General features: G+C 39.1%; 1 long non-coding RNA gene across 2 annotated transcripts in view; it reads right to left on the bottom strand.

Annotated features, from left to right (window-relative positions):
• Positions 1–11,912: 11,912 nt before the first annotated feature.
• The window catches only part of LOC140529213 (uncharacterized), a 36,546-nt gene continuing 28,699 nt past the window's right edge, over positions 11,913–19,759 (bottom strand). For both annotated transcript variants that reach the window (XR_011975459.1, XR_011975460.1), the window contains exons 2-3: positions 15,804–15,895; positions 11,913–12,489 (exon numbers count right to left, since the gene is read on the bottom strand). This is a non-coding gene — a long non-coding RNA (uncharacterized lncRNA). The remainder of the gene's footprint in view (positions 12,490–15,803; positions 15,896–19,759) is intronic.

Raw genomic sequence — 19,759 nt, forward strand, 5'->3', positions numbered from 1 at the left:
GCTTGTTGTTTTCTTGACTGTCTGGACTCAAGAAAGTAAAGGAGAAAGTGTTAATAATGCAGATTAAATTTAAAAGTGTGCCCTAGTTTTCTTATCTTCTCATAAGGCAGGGTAAGGAGTAGCAGGAGGGAGAGAATTTGGAAATAAAAAAAAAAGAATAAAAACGTCTCTTTGATTAAAATAAACAAAAACAGAAAAAAGGGGGGGGATCTAAAAAGAAGTGTGCCTTCAAAACCAAACACATTCCTGATTTGAACTCAGACCTTCTGAGTCTGTATTCATTATTCTTTCTACTGTATGTGGCTCATGTCTGGTCACACTCTTATGCTGAATTGCAACTGTAGGGCCACCTGCTCTTCTTTGAGGTTAGGGATTTGGGGGCTCTAGGCCATTGCTCATACCTGCTCCCAGCCTAAAGAAGAGAGTTTCATGTGGAAAAAGAGCAGTCCCTCAGGTTTCCTTTGTTGGTGCCAGCTTGGATCTCGGTAGTTAGGAAAACGATAAGGTATCCTTCCCTCTTTCATTCTAGACAGTGTTGATTTCCCAAGATCTTCCCTTGGCCAAACCCCACACTAAGGCTAGATAGAATTCTACAGCTGTGACTTAGGGGAAAAAATCCTCAGCTGGAGACTAACTGGTATGGGGGCCAGAGAAAAGAAAGATAGATGGCATCAGAGGTGCATTCCATTGGGCCCCACAAGTCAGAGGCACCATCTGTTGTGTCCATCTTACAAGATGGTGCAGCAGAAGTTGTGCAATGTAGTATATTTATGGGACCTAGAAAAAACACAACGATGAAATGTGTGTCCCTTGCTCATTTTACTTTACTAGGCTGTTAAAAAAAAAGTTTATATTGTTAATTATCAAATAAACATTTACTAAGAACTTACTTTGTGAAGTAAGGCACCCTTGAGTCTAATCTCTTCTCCAGCTCAGCTGTCCTATCTACAGATCACAAGACTGAGATGTAGAAGAGATCTCAGAGAGTATCTAGGATGAACCCCCTCATTTTATGGAGGAGGAAACTAAGGAAAGATACGTGAAATGACCGGGATAATTCAATTCAACAAGCATCCTTTAGGTGCCAGGTTTTGTACCAGGCAGGCACAGAGGGTACAAAGACAAAAATAAAACAAACTCTGCCCTTAAAGAGCACATTCTGCTTGGGATGTGGGGAAGGAAATAAGTATGAAATATATCTAAATAAATGCAAAGTAATGTTTCAAAGGAAGCACTAACAAAAGGAAGGGAATGAAGACAGGCCTGATATATGAGGTGATGCTTGAGCTGAGCCTTTGGACAGAACTAGAGTTTTCAGTGGACAAAGGTAAGGAGGAAGAGCATCCCAGGCAGGGAGGACAAAGGCATGGCTGTAGGATATGGAATGTCCTTACAGGGAAAAACAAATGGGTCCTAGGTGGGTGTGGAGTGCAGGAAGTATGAGAACTGTCATAAGCCGGAAAACATAGGATGGAGTCAGACTATGAAACTCCAAACAAAGGAGTTTATATCTTATCCAGGGGGATGATGGGGAAACACTGAAGCAAGGCAGTGTCATAGTTAAACCTTGGGAGCTAAGAGGAAGAAGGATTGGAGAGGAGAGGAGAAGACTGGATGCAGAAACACCAATAAGGACACCAATAATTGCAGTAGTCCAGGTGAGAGGTAAGGAAGGCCTGAATTAAGATGGTGGTTGTGAAAGGAAAGAAGGGGACAAATGCAAGATGTTATGGAGGCAGAATTGATAAGATTTGGTAACTGATTCTCCATGGTAAAGGAGTCAGGATGAAGGGTGATATCTCTGAGCTTGTGAATCTGGTGACTGGATAAATGATGGTCCCCTTAACAGAAATAGGGAAGCCAGGGGTAGATTTTGAGTTCTGTTTGGCACATACTGTCAGGCACATCCAGGTGGAGATATCCAGCAGGAATCAATTATGAAGGATTGTAATTTAGGAGAGATAACTGGATATTTAGATTTGGGAATCACCAGTATGGAGATGATAATCAAATGCATGGGATCTAATGGAACTTATCAAAATAGAGAACATAGAGAGAAGAAAAAAAGAGTCCAGGATGGCTCTGGGATATATGTAGCCATGGGGGTGGAGCGTGGATGATGATTCAGCAAAGGAGGCTAAGGAGTGATCAGACACGTAGGAGGAAGATCTGAAAACAGCAATGTCACCAGAAAGAGAAAAATATCTTGGAGGTGGTCGACCACATTAAATGTTACAGAGAATTCATGACAAAGTAGGACTAAAAAGAGGCTACCTTTGGCAATTAAGATCATTAATTAGAAAGCAATTTCATTTGAAAGGGGCGGGAAAGGTGGGGGGTCCAGAATCCAGATTGCAAGCATGGTGTTGAGAAGTGAGAGGTGAGGAAGCTAAAGCAAAAAGTGTAAATAGCTTTTTCTAGGAATTTAAGTGTGAAGAGGGAGGGAGACACAATAAGGTAATAATAGGTTAGAATAATAACCTAACGGGATAGCAAGAGAAAGTGAATTTTTTAGACATGGAGGAGATGTAAGCATTGTTTGTAGGCTGTAGAAAAGGAGTCAGTAGATAATAAAAGATTGAAAACTAGAAGAGATGATTGAATGTCAGACCTTAAAGAGACTTGAAGGGATGTGAACAAAGGTATAAGCAGTGGAGGCTGGACTTGGCAAGAAGGGCTACTTCAAAATCTGAAACTAGAACAAGAGAGACTATAGTTGGCCCAATCAGTAGGTTTCTATAATATTGTTCTAATAAACTTTAGCAAAAAAGTAGGAGCAAAGAAAGTAGATGTGGGAAATATTCGAAGGTTAGTGTTTGGACAGAGATGACCAGGGATAAAACAGGGAGCACCGAAGGATTCGAGGGGAGAGAAGGGCATAAACTTGAACTAGTTAACTATAAGGTTAAGTTTTCAAAGGGAGGGAAATAGAGCCAGAGATGGGGTGATGGACTGGAAAAGCATGGAGAGCTGAAATGACTGAAGAGTTGTGAGACCTGAGAATAGCTATAGGAGGGGTGAGGCTCAGGGACAGATGGAAGGACAGGGAGCTGTGGTTAGCGAGCACTTTCAGAATTCTGAATCATGGAGACAGGACATGTATGGGAAATGATGAGATAAGCAACAGACCATACCCAGAGAAGGTACAGAGATCATGGGAACTGGGGAGGTTGGGAATCTGGAAACAGAAAGGTGTCTGAAGGGATATCAACTTGTACAACAAATCTTCAAGTTTAAGAAGCTGGGAAAGAGAAGACTATAAGTCAGGCACTGAATTTCTTGCAAGAGGAAAGAAAATGAACTAGAGTTATTCTATCACCAGGCTCGGAAGAGGGTGATAGATCTGGACAGAGTGAACTTAAAAGAGGTAGTTGGAGATGGTCACATGCACAGTTAGTAAGGGAGTTGAGATTAGAACCCACATTTCCTGACAGCAGAGTCAATATTCTTTCCAACGTATCATGTGGTCTCTGTTGCTAAACTAGAATTAGAATGATGGGGAAAGTCATGGTCTCCTGTTAAGAAGGGTCCTGAATCTCATAAAGTGGACCCAATGGAACGACAGAGAAGCTGGGTAAATGGTATCTTGTTCTTCGGGCCAGAGCTAAAACCTCAGCTGGTATGGACCAGGTTTGACTGTCAGGTGATCTGAGAAACAATCAGGCAGGCATGTGATGATAGATGCTCTATCGAATCACCTAGACTTCCTGTTTTTCTTTTACAGAAGAGCAAAAAAAAAAAGTGTGACCTTCTGTTCCTGGAAATGGGCTTGTTGTCCTGACCTCAAAAGCATTTATCCAGCCTGCTTTGTAGAGATCACTCCCAGCCTGCTTTCCAGATCCTTTCCTTCCTATAGAAAAAAGTGGCAGGTGCTGTGTGACTTAATTCCCCCCATGGAGGCCCATATGTGTGGCCATTTGCAACACCTCCCAAAACCCATAAGATTTCTTCCTAAAGCCAATGCTGTGTGGGGCTCCTTCACTTCCTGAGCCCGGGCAGGTTCCTCTTTCAGCGTGGCAGGGAGTCTTGGGGGGATGATTCTTCTTGCAGGGAGTCTTGTCTCTGCTTTCCATCCCACACTATGAAGCATCTATAAGATTCCATACACAACCGTGCCCCATGATATCTGTATGGTAACGTGGTCTGTCAGAAAGCTGCCCTCAAGAAAACCGGTCTTGGCAGTGACTGTCCACAACTACTCGCCTTTATATAGCACTTTAAGGTTTCAAAAGTACAATATCTCTTAATGCAAATAGCTACCTTCATTTTATAAAAAGGAAACTGAAGCTTGGAAGGATTGATTGTCTTGCCTAGTAGGGTCACCCAGCTAGTAAATATTGGTGCCAGGAGTCAAATTTAAGACTCCAATTCTTTCCACTTCATTGTATGTTTTTACAGACCACATAATTCCTGAAGCCTTAAAGGGCCTTTGGGGTAGAGCAATATTCCTGAGCAATAGGATGGAGCAGGCCATTTGTCAGCCAGGGCTAGCTGCTAGAATGTAAATTTGCAAAGTGACAGGGGCTTGGACTCTAGATTCTACGGAAGTCAAAATACTGGGTCATTGGAACATTTTCTCTGTATTGATTCCACCAAATAAAAAGGATGAAGTGAAGCATGGGATCATTCAGGAGAGCACAGAATTCAGAGTTAGGGTTTAAACTAGAAATAGAGATTACTTCTCCTCAGTATGCTTTCTCCTTACAATCGGTTAACAATTTCTGGACAAATCCTTGACGTAGAACTTTGGTCAGAGTCATAAACTCTCCTCCTTCTGGTGGCTCTGAGAAGGATGAGGGCAATGGTGAATTGAAGCCACATTCTGGGCAATTCAAACCAAACACAGAGCCCATAATGACCTAGCAGTATTCCCATGTCAGCCCTTCCTGTTGTCATTTTCAAGTTACAGAAACCCCAGCCTCTCACCAGCACCTTCCTTTACCCAAAGGTGACAAGACAAATGCTCATGAGATCTGGGCTTTGCATTGCAAAGGAAGTAAAAAGTATTACCTAGAAGTGTGGAAGGGGCTGCTGAGTAGCTGGAGAGCACCTATTCTAATCACCACCTAGAGTGACAGGGTTTATTCCAACAACAGGGTCTCACCAGGGAACATGAGAAAAGCTTATTGCTCTTCGACAACAAGTGCCAAGTTCAAAATAAAATGCCGAAGCCAAGAGGTCCGGAACTTACCAGAGGGGACAAAGCCCCATGTTGGTGACACACTGGTGTGACAGCCTGTGTTATTTACTAGGAATGCTATTATTGGGCCCAAGTTCCCAGTGATGCTTCTGTCTGAGCTCTTTGGAGTCCAATAAAAGAATTTGTAGCTTTGTATATACTTCTAGAGGTAGGGGAGAGACATGCAACTGTGGAGAATGGAAAACGTTGGTCAGTCAGTCAATAAGCTACCATGTGTCAGATGTTGGGCTAAGCACTGGGGATATATTTAAGAGACATCCCTTCCCTCAAGGAGTCCACAGAAGGCCATATGAAAACAAATATGCACAAATAATCTGTACACAGGCTAACTATGAAATAATCAACAGATAGAAGAAATTTAGAGCTTTGTTTTAAGTATTTTTGCAAACCAGATTCTCATATCTGCTTCTGCACACAGTCTGTTAAGATATATTGTTTCGATTGAGGTATAAGAGGAAAATCTATAGCTATGTATCCCCCACACACACATAGGAGAATTTAAAAGGCAAATAATGTCTTAATATTATAATGAAAATAGTTTTGACTTCATGGACCCCATGAAAGGGTCTCAGGGACCCCGGGAATCCACAGGCTGCACTTTGAAAACTACTGCTCTCAAAACATCAGGCGTTTCATATAAGATCAGACACACTGAACCAGTTAGTCCACCAGTAAGGTACAGACAAGAATATTTAAGCAAGAAGATGTGTAGTACCCTAGATCTCCTGGAGTCAGAAGACCTGGGTTTGAGTTCAGACTCTGCCACTTATGAGCCCAGACTCTGCCACTTATGAGCCGAGTCGTAGGCAAATCACTTAATCTCCCAAGTACTGTTTCCTCACCTATAAAATTAGGAAGTTAGACTAGCTGATCTTTAAGGTTCTTTTCAACTCTGACATTCTAAGCATTCAAGGAGCAGCAGGTTTTGTTTCAGCAAAGAGTTCTTTTAGGGGAATAGTGGGAAAAGAGGTAGGCAGGAGTCACATCATATGGGGCCATGAATAGCACCCTAAGAAAACTAGAATTTACTTATAGATGATGGTGAATCATTGACTATTTTTGAGCAACTCAGCGGCATAATCAAAGTAGTATCCTAGAAAGATTAACTGAATGGCAATAAGTAGTACAGACAAACAGAAGAGTACAGTTTGGAGGATACTGTAGATAGACTTGATGTGAAGTAATAAACGACTGAATTTGGGTGGTAGCAGTGATGATAAAAAAAAAATGATAGAAACATTATAATTATCCAGTCATACATCCCTCACTTTTTGGGGATTGCTTTGGAGTATGGGTTGGATGAGGAGGCCCCTAAGGTTCCTCCTAGTTCTCAAATTTGGGGGTTCTGTAGGTGGATTTAAGGGGGAAAGTTAATTAATTCTGGATTTGTTGAATATTTGAGGTACTTAAGACGAATTCAGGTCCAGTAGTCAGTTGGTGATGTGGGAAAAGTATTCAGGAGACAGGTGAGGGATGAACACTCAGTACAGTGCCTGAAATCTGGGGGCCTCTTAATAAATGCTTGTTGACTGACATGTAGATTTCAGAGTCATCCCCATAGAAATGATAATGGAACCCATGGAAGCAAGATAGTAGACAGAGAAAGAAGAGAACAGGATCCAAGAAAACTGAGGAGTGGTCAGAAAAGTTAAGAGGGGAACCAAGAAAGAGGAGTGTCAGGGAGATGCAAGGAGGAAAGAATATCCAAGAGGAGGTGGAGGATGAGGGAGATCAATTGTTCAGAATTCAGAAAAAGTCCCTGGATTTGGTCATTAAGAGATGGTGGATGACCTCAGAGCATTTTCACTTGAGTGGTAGGGCCAGAAACCAAATCACAAACAAAGGGTTGAGAAGTGAGAGGGAGGTAAGGAGGTGGTAATGACAAGTAAATAGACTTTTTTCCCCAGAAGTTTGGAGAGCTATAGGATCCTAGCTTGAGGGGACTGCACAGACAAGTGAAGGGCTTTTTTTTGTTTTTTAAGGATGATCTGGGTTGTTTAAGGGAAGAAACTAATGGATAATTGAAGATTAGGGAGCAGAGAGTTTTCTTCTAGTGCTTTCTGAGCTACAGTTGTACACCTCTATTTCTTTGCCTGGCTTCTCAGCAAAAGTGGCTATATCTACATGAAGCCAAACATCTGGATGAAAAATGGAAAACATCAGTCACATCTTTGGTCCATGTGATATGCCATGTAGAGAGAGGAAAACAGCAGGATGGTTGACTATTAATGTCCATCTTTGATGCAGATGTTTAGTTTCTCAAGATACTCTGAGACACCTGGGGACATGATTCCAGAAGAATGAGTGGAGGACATCCCAGTTCTGGTTCTAATTCTGGTTCTCTCTTGTACTCTGTAGTAGGAAGACACTGGACATGTCCCCTTAGTTATCTTTGCCACAGTTTCTTCTCTCTAAAATGAGACTTTAATCAGTCAGCAAGCCGTTGACTGCTGACTAGCACCAAGCACTGTGCTAAGAGCTGGGAATACAAAAATACAATTTCTACTTTCAAGAAGCTTACATTCTAATAAGGGAGTCAATATACTAACAACTATGTACATGCAAGAATATATGCAGTGGAAACCGAAAGTAATCTCAAAGGAAAGGCAAAGGGTAGAAAGCAACCTGCAGAGAATAGGATCTGATCTAAGCCAGGGGAGCCAGTAAAGAGAGGTGAAGAGGGACGCTGTGCTAGCAATGAGGGACAGCCAGTGTTCTGTATGGGGAACAACACACAAGCCAATGTTACCAGACTAGGGAGTGCAGAAAGGAGAATAAGGTGCGAAAAGACTGGAAAGGTAGGAGGGGGCTGGATTGTGAAGTTTTGAATGTCAAACAGAGGTTTTCATATTTGATCCTGGAGGTAATAGGGAGCCACTGGACACTATCGAACAGGGAAGTAGCATGGTCAGACTTGTGCTTTAGGAATATCATTTTGGCAGGTGAGTGGGAAAAGACTTGAAACAAGATCAATCCGAAAGCTATTGAGTCGTGCGTCTAGGCATGAGGTGATGACAGCCTGCACCAATGTGCTGGCTATGGGAGTGAAAAGGGGATCTATACTGGAAATGATGTGCAGACAGAAATGACATGGCTTTGGAAACAGAGTTGAATATATGGAGTGAATGCAAGACAGGAGTTGAGGATTGACTCCTAAGTTGTAAGCTGGGTCACTGGGAGGACAGTGGTGCTGTGGACATGAGTTCTGTTTTGAGCCTATTGAGCTGGAGATGCCTCAGAGACATCCGGTTAAAGATGTCCAAAGAGCAGGTGGTTATGCTCAGAGCTCAAGAGAGAGGTTATTATCTTCCTTCCTAACAGTGTTATGGAAAGAATACCAGACTTTCCCTTCCCGCTTTCCAGTCTTCTTATAGCTCACTCTCCCCAATACTTCAATACAGTGACACCAGCCTCCTTGCTGTTCCTTCACCAAGACATTTCACGTCCCTACTTCAGGAATTTTCATTGGCTGTCCACCACGTTAGAATTCTTTCTCTCCTCAACTCTGTCTCCTGGCTTCCCTCAAGTTCCAGCTAAAATCCCACCTTCTGTAAGAAACCTTTCCCAATCTCTCTCAATCCCAAGGCTTCCCTTCTGTTGATTACCCCCAGCATTTCCTGTTAATAGCTTTTTTGTACAGAGTTGTTGATGTCTCTCCTCCAGTAGATAGAGAGGTCTCTGAAGGCAGGAATTGTTTGTCTTTCGTTTTGTTTTTACCTTTTTATGAATGCCCAGCACTTAACACGGTGCCTAGTGTATAGTAGTAGGTGCTTATTAAATGCTTGTTGACTGACTTTGATTCAAGTGACCTTGTTTTGAGTCTTGGCTTTGACACTTACTAGGTAATGAGGCCATTGGACATTATCAAAGTATTCTGCGCCTCCATTTCTTCATCTATAAAGAAGGGATAATAGGGTCATAAATCTAGGGGGAGAAGGAACTTGAGAGGCTATGTAATAGAACTCCCTCATTTTACAGATGAGGAAACTGAGGTCCAGGGAAGTTAAGTAACTTGTTCCAAATCGTAAAATGGTGACAGAGATGGGAGTTGAATTCAGGTCTCATAATTCCAAGGCCAACAGAAAATTCTGGTATCTTTGTCACTGCACCATAATGCTTCCCATAATAAACACTCATACTTCATACAGTTGGTGCAAGGAAAAGTGTTTTGCAAACCTGTAAATGCCATAGAAGTGGAAGTTATTATTTCTTCCCTATCACAGAATTATTGTCCTATTCAAATCCTGTCCATCTTTCAATGCTGCTCTCAGATTCTACCCTTTTCCATGTACTCACCTGATAACTCTAGCATAAATAATAACTGATAACTCCAGGCAGAGAGGCAGCACCATAATACTGGGCCTAGAGTCAGGAAGACCTGAGTTTAAATCCAACCTCAGATACTTAGCAGTTGTGTGACCCTGGGCAAGTCACCTAACTTCTGTTTGCCTCAGTATCTTCATCTATAAAATGGGGATAACAAGAGCACCTACCAACCAGGGTGGTGGGTTGTAAGGATCAAATAAGAAACTAATCATACAGTGTTAGCACAGTGTCTGACAGATAGTAGGCACTATATAAATGCTTAGTTTCTTTCATTCCTCTTCTAGTAAATACTTATCTTTTCAGTTGTTTACCACTCTATCAGTTATTTTGACACATACAACTTAGAATTTTGCTATATACTGCCTTCATAACATTTTAAATGGTTTCATGTGTGTAGGATCATAAGCTCCTTGGAGGTTAAGTTTTGGCTTGTGTAATTCTGTATTCCAATAACTAGCATCGTGGAAGGCTTATAGAGTCACCCAAGGAATAGCCTGATGCACTGATTTGGACAAAGAGTTCATGGCTCCAGTTTCCTGCTAAGCTCTCAGAAAGAAAAAAGGCATATTTTTTAGTGTCTAGTTTTTAGGAAAATAGTGCCTCTATCAGAATTTATAAAGTTAAAAGCTAACATTTTCACTCTTTACACACACACTTTTGCTTCTGAACTTCACAATACCTCGGCAAGATAGCCACTTCAGCAGAATTGTCACTAATAACTAAATGAGGATGCCCGTTCTTTATAAACTTTTAAAATACTCTATAAATGTCAATATCATATTATCATTCCCATTTGAGTAAGATAAAAAGTTAAATTTTTGCATGTAAAATTCTCACATGTACTATATTTAGAGACCGTAAGACTGGAAAAAAGTTTAAAGCTCTGAACTCATCAGGCAAACTCAATCACAGGAGGAGGTTTAAGGTGCTTGAACAATGTAGTTGCAGAGTTCTTAGAGTTGTCTGGGAGGAGGGGAATGGGCCATTTGTCCTGAACAAATTAGATGGAGCTTGGAATAAGTAAGAGTTGTGACAAGACAGATTCTCCAAATAGCAATCCTATTCATTTCACTGCGCCCTTCCCCTCAGTCTAACGAGACTTTAAAAGAACAAGTCTGGTTTCAGAACAAAGGCCTGGCTTCCCTGGGACTGTCATTAGTTTGTTCTGTGACCACAAAGGAAGCAATCAAAAGGACTGGATTTCCATTAGACAGGAAGGAATGCCAAGGCACAAGATAAAGAATTCTAATACTTAACTGCTCAAAAAGCTTTGCACTTCAGGTCAACTGAAAAAAAAAACAACACAGGAGTAGCAATCATGACAGACAACAGTCAAAATAAACGTGATTTAAAAAGATAAACAGGATAATTATGTGTAAAAATAATGCAATTTTAGTCACCTATATGTGTATGTACAACTATACACACACACACACACACACACACACACGGGTGCGTGTATTTATGTGTGTGTGTGTGTGTGTGTGTATATTCCCAGAATGACACAGCATCTAAATATTTAAAGGAAAATTAGAACACTCATAGTTGAGGAATCTCAATGTACTCCTTTTAGACCTAAACAAATTTTTAAAAAGATAAGCAAGAAAAAAGTTAAAGACCTGAACAGAATTTTAGAAAAGGTAGATATGATAGGTCCCTGGCAATTACTGAACGGGAATAAAAAGGGATATACATATCTCTCACTTTTGCAACACTATACAAAAATTTATCACAAATTAAGGCATTATAAAACTTCATAAATATAAACATATAAAACTTCATAAATAAATGTAGAAAAGCAGAAAACATCTTCTACTGACCACAATGCAATTAAAAATGTATTTATTAAAGGGTCTTTTGAAAAAAGGACTAAAAGTTAATTGAAGACTTAATAACTAAAACCTAAAGAAGTGGTGGTTCAAAGAACAAATCAAAGAAACAATAGATGATTTAATCAAAGAAAGCTAACAATGTGAGAACATACCAAAACTTTTGGGATATAGCTAAAGCACTCCTTAGTGGGAAGATTTATATCTCTAAATATTTTCATCAACAAGAGAGAAAAAGAACAGACAAATGAATTTGGGGTTGCAACTAAAAATGTTAGAAAAGCAACAAGTTAAAAAAACCAAAACAGCTAAAACCAAAACAAATTCTGAAGATCAAAGAAGCAATTAACAGAAATTAAAAACAAAAAATTCCTAAAAGCAAAAAATTCTTATGGAAGCAACAAAAATGGGAGCTGTTTTTATATGAAACAAAATTTTAAAATAAAATGGATAAACCTAGGATAACCTGATTTTTTAAAAAAAAGAGAGAGGGAAACCAAATTGCCACTATTAAAAAGGAAAATTCACAACAAATGAGGAAGAAATAAAGGAAATTATTTTTTGTTTGTTTTTCTTTAATAGATTTTATTGATCTTTTTTTTTATACTATCTGAATTTCCTCTTGTAAGTCAGGAGGATATTGTTATTCTTTTTCTATTATTTTATTTTTTAAATTAAATTATTTTATTTGTTTTCAGAGTTCTACAATCACTTCCATATACCTTAGATTTTTTTCCCTTCCCTCCCCTTTCTTCCCTGCTCCCTCCCTGAGATGGCATACAATCTTATACAGGTTCTACACACACATTCCTACTAAATACATTTTTACCTTAGTCACATTGCATAGAAGAAGTAAAATGAATGGAAGAAACCACAAAACAAAACATAATACAAAAGAAAATGATCTGTTTCATTCTGCGATCCAATTCAATAGTTCTTTCTTTGGATGTGGAAGGCGTTTTGCCTCAAGAGTCCATTGGGAATTTTTTAAGTCCTTGCATTGCTGTGAAGGGCTAAGTCTACCAGCAAAATTCCTTGCACGCTGTGGTTGTTGCTGGGTACAAAGTTCTCCTGGTTCTGCTCCTTTCACTCCGCATCAGTTCATATGTTTTTCCAGACCTCTCTGAAGTTTTCCTGTTAATAAAGGAAATTATCAAAACCTATTTTGCCTAAGTATATGCCAATAAAATTAACGATATAAATTAAATGGATGAATATTTATAAAACTATAAAATACTCAGAACAACAAAACAAGAATAACTTAAATAACCCAGTCTGAGGAAAAGAAATTGTACAAACCATAAACGAGTTCAAGAAAATCAACCTGGAATGAGATGGATTTACAAGTGAAATTTCTTGGACTTTGAAAGAAAAAGAGATCACATTATATAAACATTTACAAAAATAAAAGAATAAGAGAGCCTGCCAAATTCCTTTTATAACACAAAAATGACCTTGATCACTAAACCACAAAGAGATAAAGAAACTGTAGATCAATATCTAATGAACATCAGTATAAATATTTAAGTAAAATATCAGCAAATCAGGTACAGCAACATGCCAGAAAGATTGCCTCCTATGACCAAATCTGACTCATGTAAGGAATGCACGGTTGGTTCAATATTAGGAAAACTATGAACATAAAAGACTATATTAATAATAAAAATTAATATCAGAGGATTATATCGATAAATGAAAACCCTTTGACAAATTATAACACTCATTTATGCTTAAACAATATAAAACATAATAGATGAACTTTTCCTTAATATGGTAAATAGTATATATCAATCTATCAATAAATGTTTATTAAGTGCCACTATGTTGGGGTATAGAAAAAGAGGCAAAAGACAGTATCTGCCCTCAAGTTGCTTACCATCTAATGGAGGAGACAATCTGCAAACAAATATATACGAAGAAATCTATGGGCAAGATAAGTAGGAAATAATTAACAAAGGGAAGGCACAAGAATTAAAAGGGGTTGGGGAAGGCTTCCAGTAAAAGATAAGGTTCTAGTGGGAATTTTAGAAGCCAGGAAGGTCAATAGTCATATCAGAGGAGGGAAAGCATTCTAGGCATGGGGGACAGCGAGAGAAAATGCCTGGAGCCTAGGGATGGAGTCTCTTGTTCGTGGAATAGCCAGGGGACCAGTGTCACTTGGGTTGATGAGTATGTGTTGGGGACTATTGAAACATAGGAGGGGGCTAGGTTGTAAAGGGTTTTGAATGCCAAAACAGAATTTTGTATTTGCCTCTGGAGAGAGAAAGAGAGAGAGAACACACATGGGCAAGAAGGAGTGTGTGTGTGTGTGTGTGTGTTTGTGTGTGTGTGTGTGTGTGTGAGACCTATACTATGGGAAAATCACTTTAGTGACTGACTGAAAGATGGCTTGTCATGGGGAGAGACTTGGGGCAGGCAGACTTATCAGCAAGCTTTGCAGTAATCAAGGCATAAGGTGATGAGGGTTTGCACCAGAGTGGTAGCAGCATCAGAGGAGAGAAGGAGTTGTACTGAAGGGATGTTGCAAAGGTGAAATCTATAGGCCTGGGCAATACATTGGATATGAGGGATGAGAGACAGTGAGGAGTCTATATAAATAAAGGCTGTTAACCTTTTTGTGTCATAAACCCCTTTGGCCATCTAGTGAAGCATGTTTTAAAACGCATAATATAAAATATGAGATTGCAAAGGAAATTTAGATTATATTGAAATATAGTTGTCAAATATTAAAACACATACACACATGTTCATGAATCTCTTATCTTAAATTAAGACCCAATTGTATATATATAATATTATATATAATATATAATTATATAATATTATATATATATATATATAATGGAAATAAATTAGAGGCCTTTCCAATAAGATAGGGGTAAGGCAGGGATATCCATTTTGACCACTACATCTGATATAGTGCTACAAATGCTATCTATATCAATGAGATAAGGAAAAAAATTGAAGGAAAAAAGCATAGAATGAGTAAATAAAATGCTTTTTGCAGATGTTACGACAGGAACACCTAGGTCACACAGTGACTAGAACACCAGATCCAGAGTCAGGAAAACTTGAGTTCAAATCTGACCTCAGACAATTACAAGCTGGGTGACCCAGGGCAAGATATTTAACCCTTGTTTGCCTCAGTTTCCTTATCTCCCAGGGTTGTTGTGAGGATCAAATGAGATAACATTTCCAAAGCACTTAATGTAGTACCTGGCACATAGTCACCACTATATGAATCTTAGATATTATGTCATTACTATTTAGAGAACCCTAAGGAGTCAATTGAAATTCATCAAAATAATAACTTCAAGAAAGAATCAGGACATAAAATAAACACACCCACAAGTCGTCTGCCTTTCTGTATAGTAATAACAAAATCTGGCCAAAAGAAAAATAGAAAGAGAAATTTTATTCAGAATAAACAATGTATAAAATATTTGGGAGTCCACCTTCAAAGACAGATACAGCAACCATAAGAACACAATTACTTCTCTAAGTCTCAGTTTCCTCATCTGTAATATGAAGGCAAACGGACTTGAAGACCTCTAATTTTTTTCCAGTTCTCAATCTATGATCTATGATTCCATGAACCTATATAGCATTCTTTGCAGAAATACAGACCTCAATCATTGGAAAGAGAATATTTGTTCATGGTTGGGCAGTGCCAAAATAAAAATAATAGTACTACCCTAAATTAGTATTTTTTATTACATGCCATATCGAACTACCAAAACATTCCTTTGTAGAATTAGAAAAAAATAATAACAAAACTTAACTGGAGGAAAGGAAACATCTGTTTACTAAGTGCCTACCATGGGCCACAGTGCTAAGAGCTTTACAATTAGGATCTCATTTGATCCTCTCAACAACCCTGGCAGGTAAGTGCTATTATTTATTCCCATTTTACAGCTGAGGAACCTGAAGCAAACAGGGTTAAGTGACTTGGCCAGGGCCACAGAAGTAGTAAGTGTTTGAGGCTGAATCTGAACTCTAGTCTTCCTGACTTCCCATCCAGTTCTCTATCCACTGCACCACTTACCTGTTCTGGAGGAACAAAGGATCAAGAATCTAAAGGAAAATAATGAAAAAAAAGTGGAAACTTGGGCACTAGCAGTCCCAGATATCAAAATATATTAAAAGCAGTAATCATTAAAACAATTTGGTACTGGTTAAAAATGAGAAAAGTCAATCAATGCAACAGATTAGGTATGCAGCATATAGAAGCAAATGAAAGACTTCAACTATTGGGGTAAGATGACTTTTTGGTAGGGAGGGAGAGAATACGGAACTCGAAATTTTAAAAAAATGAATGCTAAAAATCATTTTTACATGCAATTTGGAAAAAAAATTAAACTAGTAATAAAAGTAATGGGGGAGGAGTCAAGATGGCGGAGTAGAAAGATACACATATGCTAGCTCCGAACCCACAGCCCATAAAATACCTGTAAAGAAGAACTCCCAACAAATTCTGGAGCAGCAGAAGCCACAGAACAACGGAGTGGAGGTGATTTCTCTTCCAGAGAGACCTGAAAAACTGACACGAAAGGTCCATCATGAACCAGACCTGGAGCAGAGCCGAGCCCTGCCTTGACTGCATGGCACCAAGAGGAGCAGATCTGAGCAGGCTTCAGGGACACAATCTCCAGCGGCTGAGCGGGTCCCTCCACCCACAGGCGCCAAAGGTCGGTGAGAGGGTCTTTTCAGCTTGCTGAGAGAGGAGCGGGGTGTCTCCATAACTCAGGCCCCCTTGGGAGGCAGCAGCAGAGGTAGCAGTGGACAGGAGCTCCCAAAGCAGGCAGGAGCTCTGATCCATTGTTGAAGGTTTCCAAATAAACCCCTTCAGGAAACTAAGCCCCGTGTGGTGGCCCTGCCCTGACCTGAGCACCTGAACTTAATCTCACACTGAATAGCAGCCCCACCCTGGCCCAAAGCCCTGAGGCTGGGAAGCAGCATTTGAATCTCAGCCCCCAAGCACTAGCTGGGTGGATCTGGAGGGGAAGTGGGTGTGGAGAGGAAACTCTGAAGTCAAGTAACTGGCTGGAAAAATGCTCAGAAAAGGGCAAAAAAAAAGTAAGACCATAGAAGGTTACTTTCTTGGTGAATAGATATCTCCTCCTATCTTTTCAGATGAGGAAGAACAATGCTTACCATCAGGCAAAGACACAGAAGTCAAGGCTTCTGTATCCCAAACATCCAAAATAAATATTCAATGGGCTCAGGCCATGGAAGAGCTCAAAAAGGATTTTGAAAATCAAGTTAGAGAGGTGGAGGAAAAACTGGGAAGAGAAATAAGAGAAATGCAAGAAAAGCATGAACAGCAGGTCAACACCTTGCTAAAGGAGACCCAAAAAAATGCTGAAGAAAAAAACACCTTGAAAAATAGCCTAACTCAATTAGCAAAAGAGGTTCAAAAAGTCAATGAGGAGAAGAATGCTTTCAAAAGCAGAATTAGCCAAATGGAAAAGGAGGTTCAAAAGCTCACTGAAGAAAATAGTTCTTTCAAAATTAGAATGGAACAGATGGAGGCTAATGACTTTATGAGAAACCAAGAAATCACAAAACAAAATCAAAAGAATGAAAAAATGGAAGATAATGTGAAATATCTCATTGGAAAAACAACTGACCTGGAAAATAGATCCAGGAGAGACAATTTAAAAATTATGGGACTACCTGAAAGCCATGATCAAAAAAAGAGCCTAGACATCATCTTTCATGAAATTATCAAGGAAAACTGCCCTGAGATTCTAGAACCAGAGGGCAAAATAAGTATTCAAGGAATCCACAGAACACCACCTGAAAGAGATCCAAAAAGAGAAACTCCTAGGAACATTGTGGCCAAATTCCAGAGTTCCCAGGTCAAGGAGAAAATATTGCAAGCAGCTAGAAAGAAACAATTCAAGTATTGTGGAAATACAATCAGGATAACACAAGATCTAGCAGCTTCTACATTAAGGGATCGAAGGGAGTGGAATAGGATATTCCAGAAGTCAAAGGAACTAGGACTAAAACCAAGAATCACCTACCCAGCAAAACTGAGTATAATACTTCAAGGGAAAAATTGGTCTTTCAATGAAATAGAGGACTTTCAAGCATTCTTGATGAAAAGACCAGAGCTGAAAAGAAAATTTGACTTTCAAACACAAGAATGAAGAGAAGCATGAAAAGGTAAACAGCAAAGAGAAGTCATGAGGGCCTTACTAAAGTTGAACTGTTTACATTCCTACATGGAAAGACAATATTTGTAACTCTTGAATCTTTTTTCAGTATCTGGGTAGTTGGGATTACACACACACACACACACACACACAGCACAGAGTGAATTGAATGGGATGGGATCATATCTTAAAAAAATGAAATTAAGTGGTGAGAGAGAAATATATTGGGAGGAGAAAGGGAGAAATGGAATGGGGCAAATTATCTCTCATAAAAGAGGCAAGCAAAAGACTTTTTAGTGGAGGGAAAAAGATGGGAGGTGAGACAAAAACATGAAATTTCCTCTCATCACATTCGACTAAAGAAAGGAATAAAATGCACACTCATTTTGGTATGAAAACCTATCTTACAATACAGGAAAGTGGGGGAGAAGGGGATAAGCAGGGTGGGGGGATGATGGAAAGGAGGGCAATGGGAGGAGGGAGCAATCTGAAGTCAACACTCTTGGGGAGGGACAGGATCAAAAGACAGAATAGAAGTAATGGGGGACAGGATAGGATGGAGGGAAATATAGTTAGTCTTACACAACATGACTATTATGGAAGTCATTTGCAAAACTACACAGATATGGCCTATATTGAACTGCTTGCCTTCCCAAAGGGAATGGGTGGGGAGGGAGGAATGAAGAGAAGTTGGAACTCAAAGTTTTAGGAACAACGGTTAAGTACTGCTCTTGCTACTAGGAAATAAGAAATATAGGTAATGGGGTATAGAAAGTTATCTGGCCCTATAGGACAAAAGAGAAGATGGGGACAAGGGAAAGGAGGGATGATAGAAGAGAGGGCAGATTGGTGATAGGGGTAATTAGAATGCTTGGTGTTTTGGGATGGGGGGAGGGGACAAATGGGGAGAAAATTTGGAAGCCAAATTTTGTGAAAATGAATGTTAAAAGTTAAATAAATTAATTTTAAAAAAAAGTAATGTCAAAAATACTAAAAGATAGAAATAGTTAATGTTGGAAGGGTTGTGGAAAGAGTCCAAACATTCTCGTAAACAAGTAGGAATTATGTGAGAAAAGTGACCGTACTATTCATAGTTCTTGATCTAGCAATCCTATACTGGCCTAAACTGGCATATCAAAGAGAAGAAAAAAATATATCACATACCATAGCAGCACTTTTTGTCATGGCAAAAATAAACAACACATCACCCTTAACAAAATTTTGAATTTGTGCGGACTTCATAGGAATTTAGTTGTAACAAGAAGAAAACTTTTCTGTTACATATCACTCAGAGTGAGTAGATTTCTTTTTAAATGTGTAGCTAAAACAAACTGACTATTTGACAAAAATGTCTGAGAAAACCGGAAAGCAGTCTACCAGAAATTAGATACAGATTAACTTCTCACAGCACATGCCATGACAACCTCCAAATGGATATACGACTTATATATCCATACCATAAACAAATTAAAAGGGCAATAAAAGAACTACTTGTTGCAAGGTATCTAGATAGAGGTCCTTGTGACCAAACAAGAGGACCATAGAAAATAAAATGGGCAATTTCAATTACATAAAATTGAGAAAACAATTTGCATAAAATCAAGGCAGCTAAAATTAGAAGGGAAATAGTTACCTGAGGGGAAAAATCTTTATAGTAAGTTTCTATCATTAAAATTACATGTCAAAGATGTATAAGTAACTGGTTCAATATATAACAAGACTCACCCCTAAAAGATAAATGGTCAAAGAATATAAGCAGGGGGCAATCAAAGGAAGAAATTCAAGCTAGTGACAGCTATATGAAAAATACTCCAAATTACTAATAGCATAAGAAATGCAAATTAAAACAACTTTGAGGTTCTACCTCACAACCATAATATTGGAAAAGCTGGGAGAAATAAAGGAAGATAAGTGTTTTTTAAGGAGCTTCAGGAAGACAGGCACGCTAGTGCATTGTTGGTGGAATTGTGAATTTGTCCAACCATTCTAGAAAGCAATTTTAAACTACATCCAAAAGGTCACAGAACTGTGCATATCCTTTGACCTAATGGGTCTGTAACCCAAAAAGATCAAAGGAAGAAGAAAAGAACTTCACATAAATATAAGAAGTATTATGAAATTTAAAAAACGTTATAAAATTCAAAAGTATTTATAGAAGCTCTTTTTTGTTGTAGCAAAGAACTGGAAAGAAAGGGATGCCCATCAGTTGGGGATTGGCTGAACAAATTATGTTAGGGTATATG

This window comes from Notamacropus eugenii, chromosome 2 (assembly GCF_028372415.1).
Source record: "Notamacropus eugenii isolate mMacEug1 chromosome 2, mMacEug1.pri_v2, whole genome shotgun sequence".
In the NCBI taxonomy this organism is placed as follows: Eukaryota; Metazoa; Chordata; class Mammalia; order Diprotodontia; family Macropodidae; genus Notamacropus; species Notamacropus eugenii.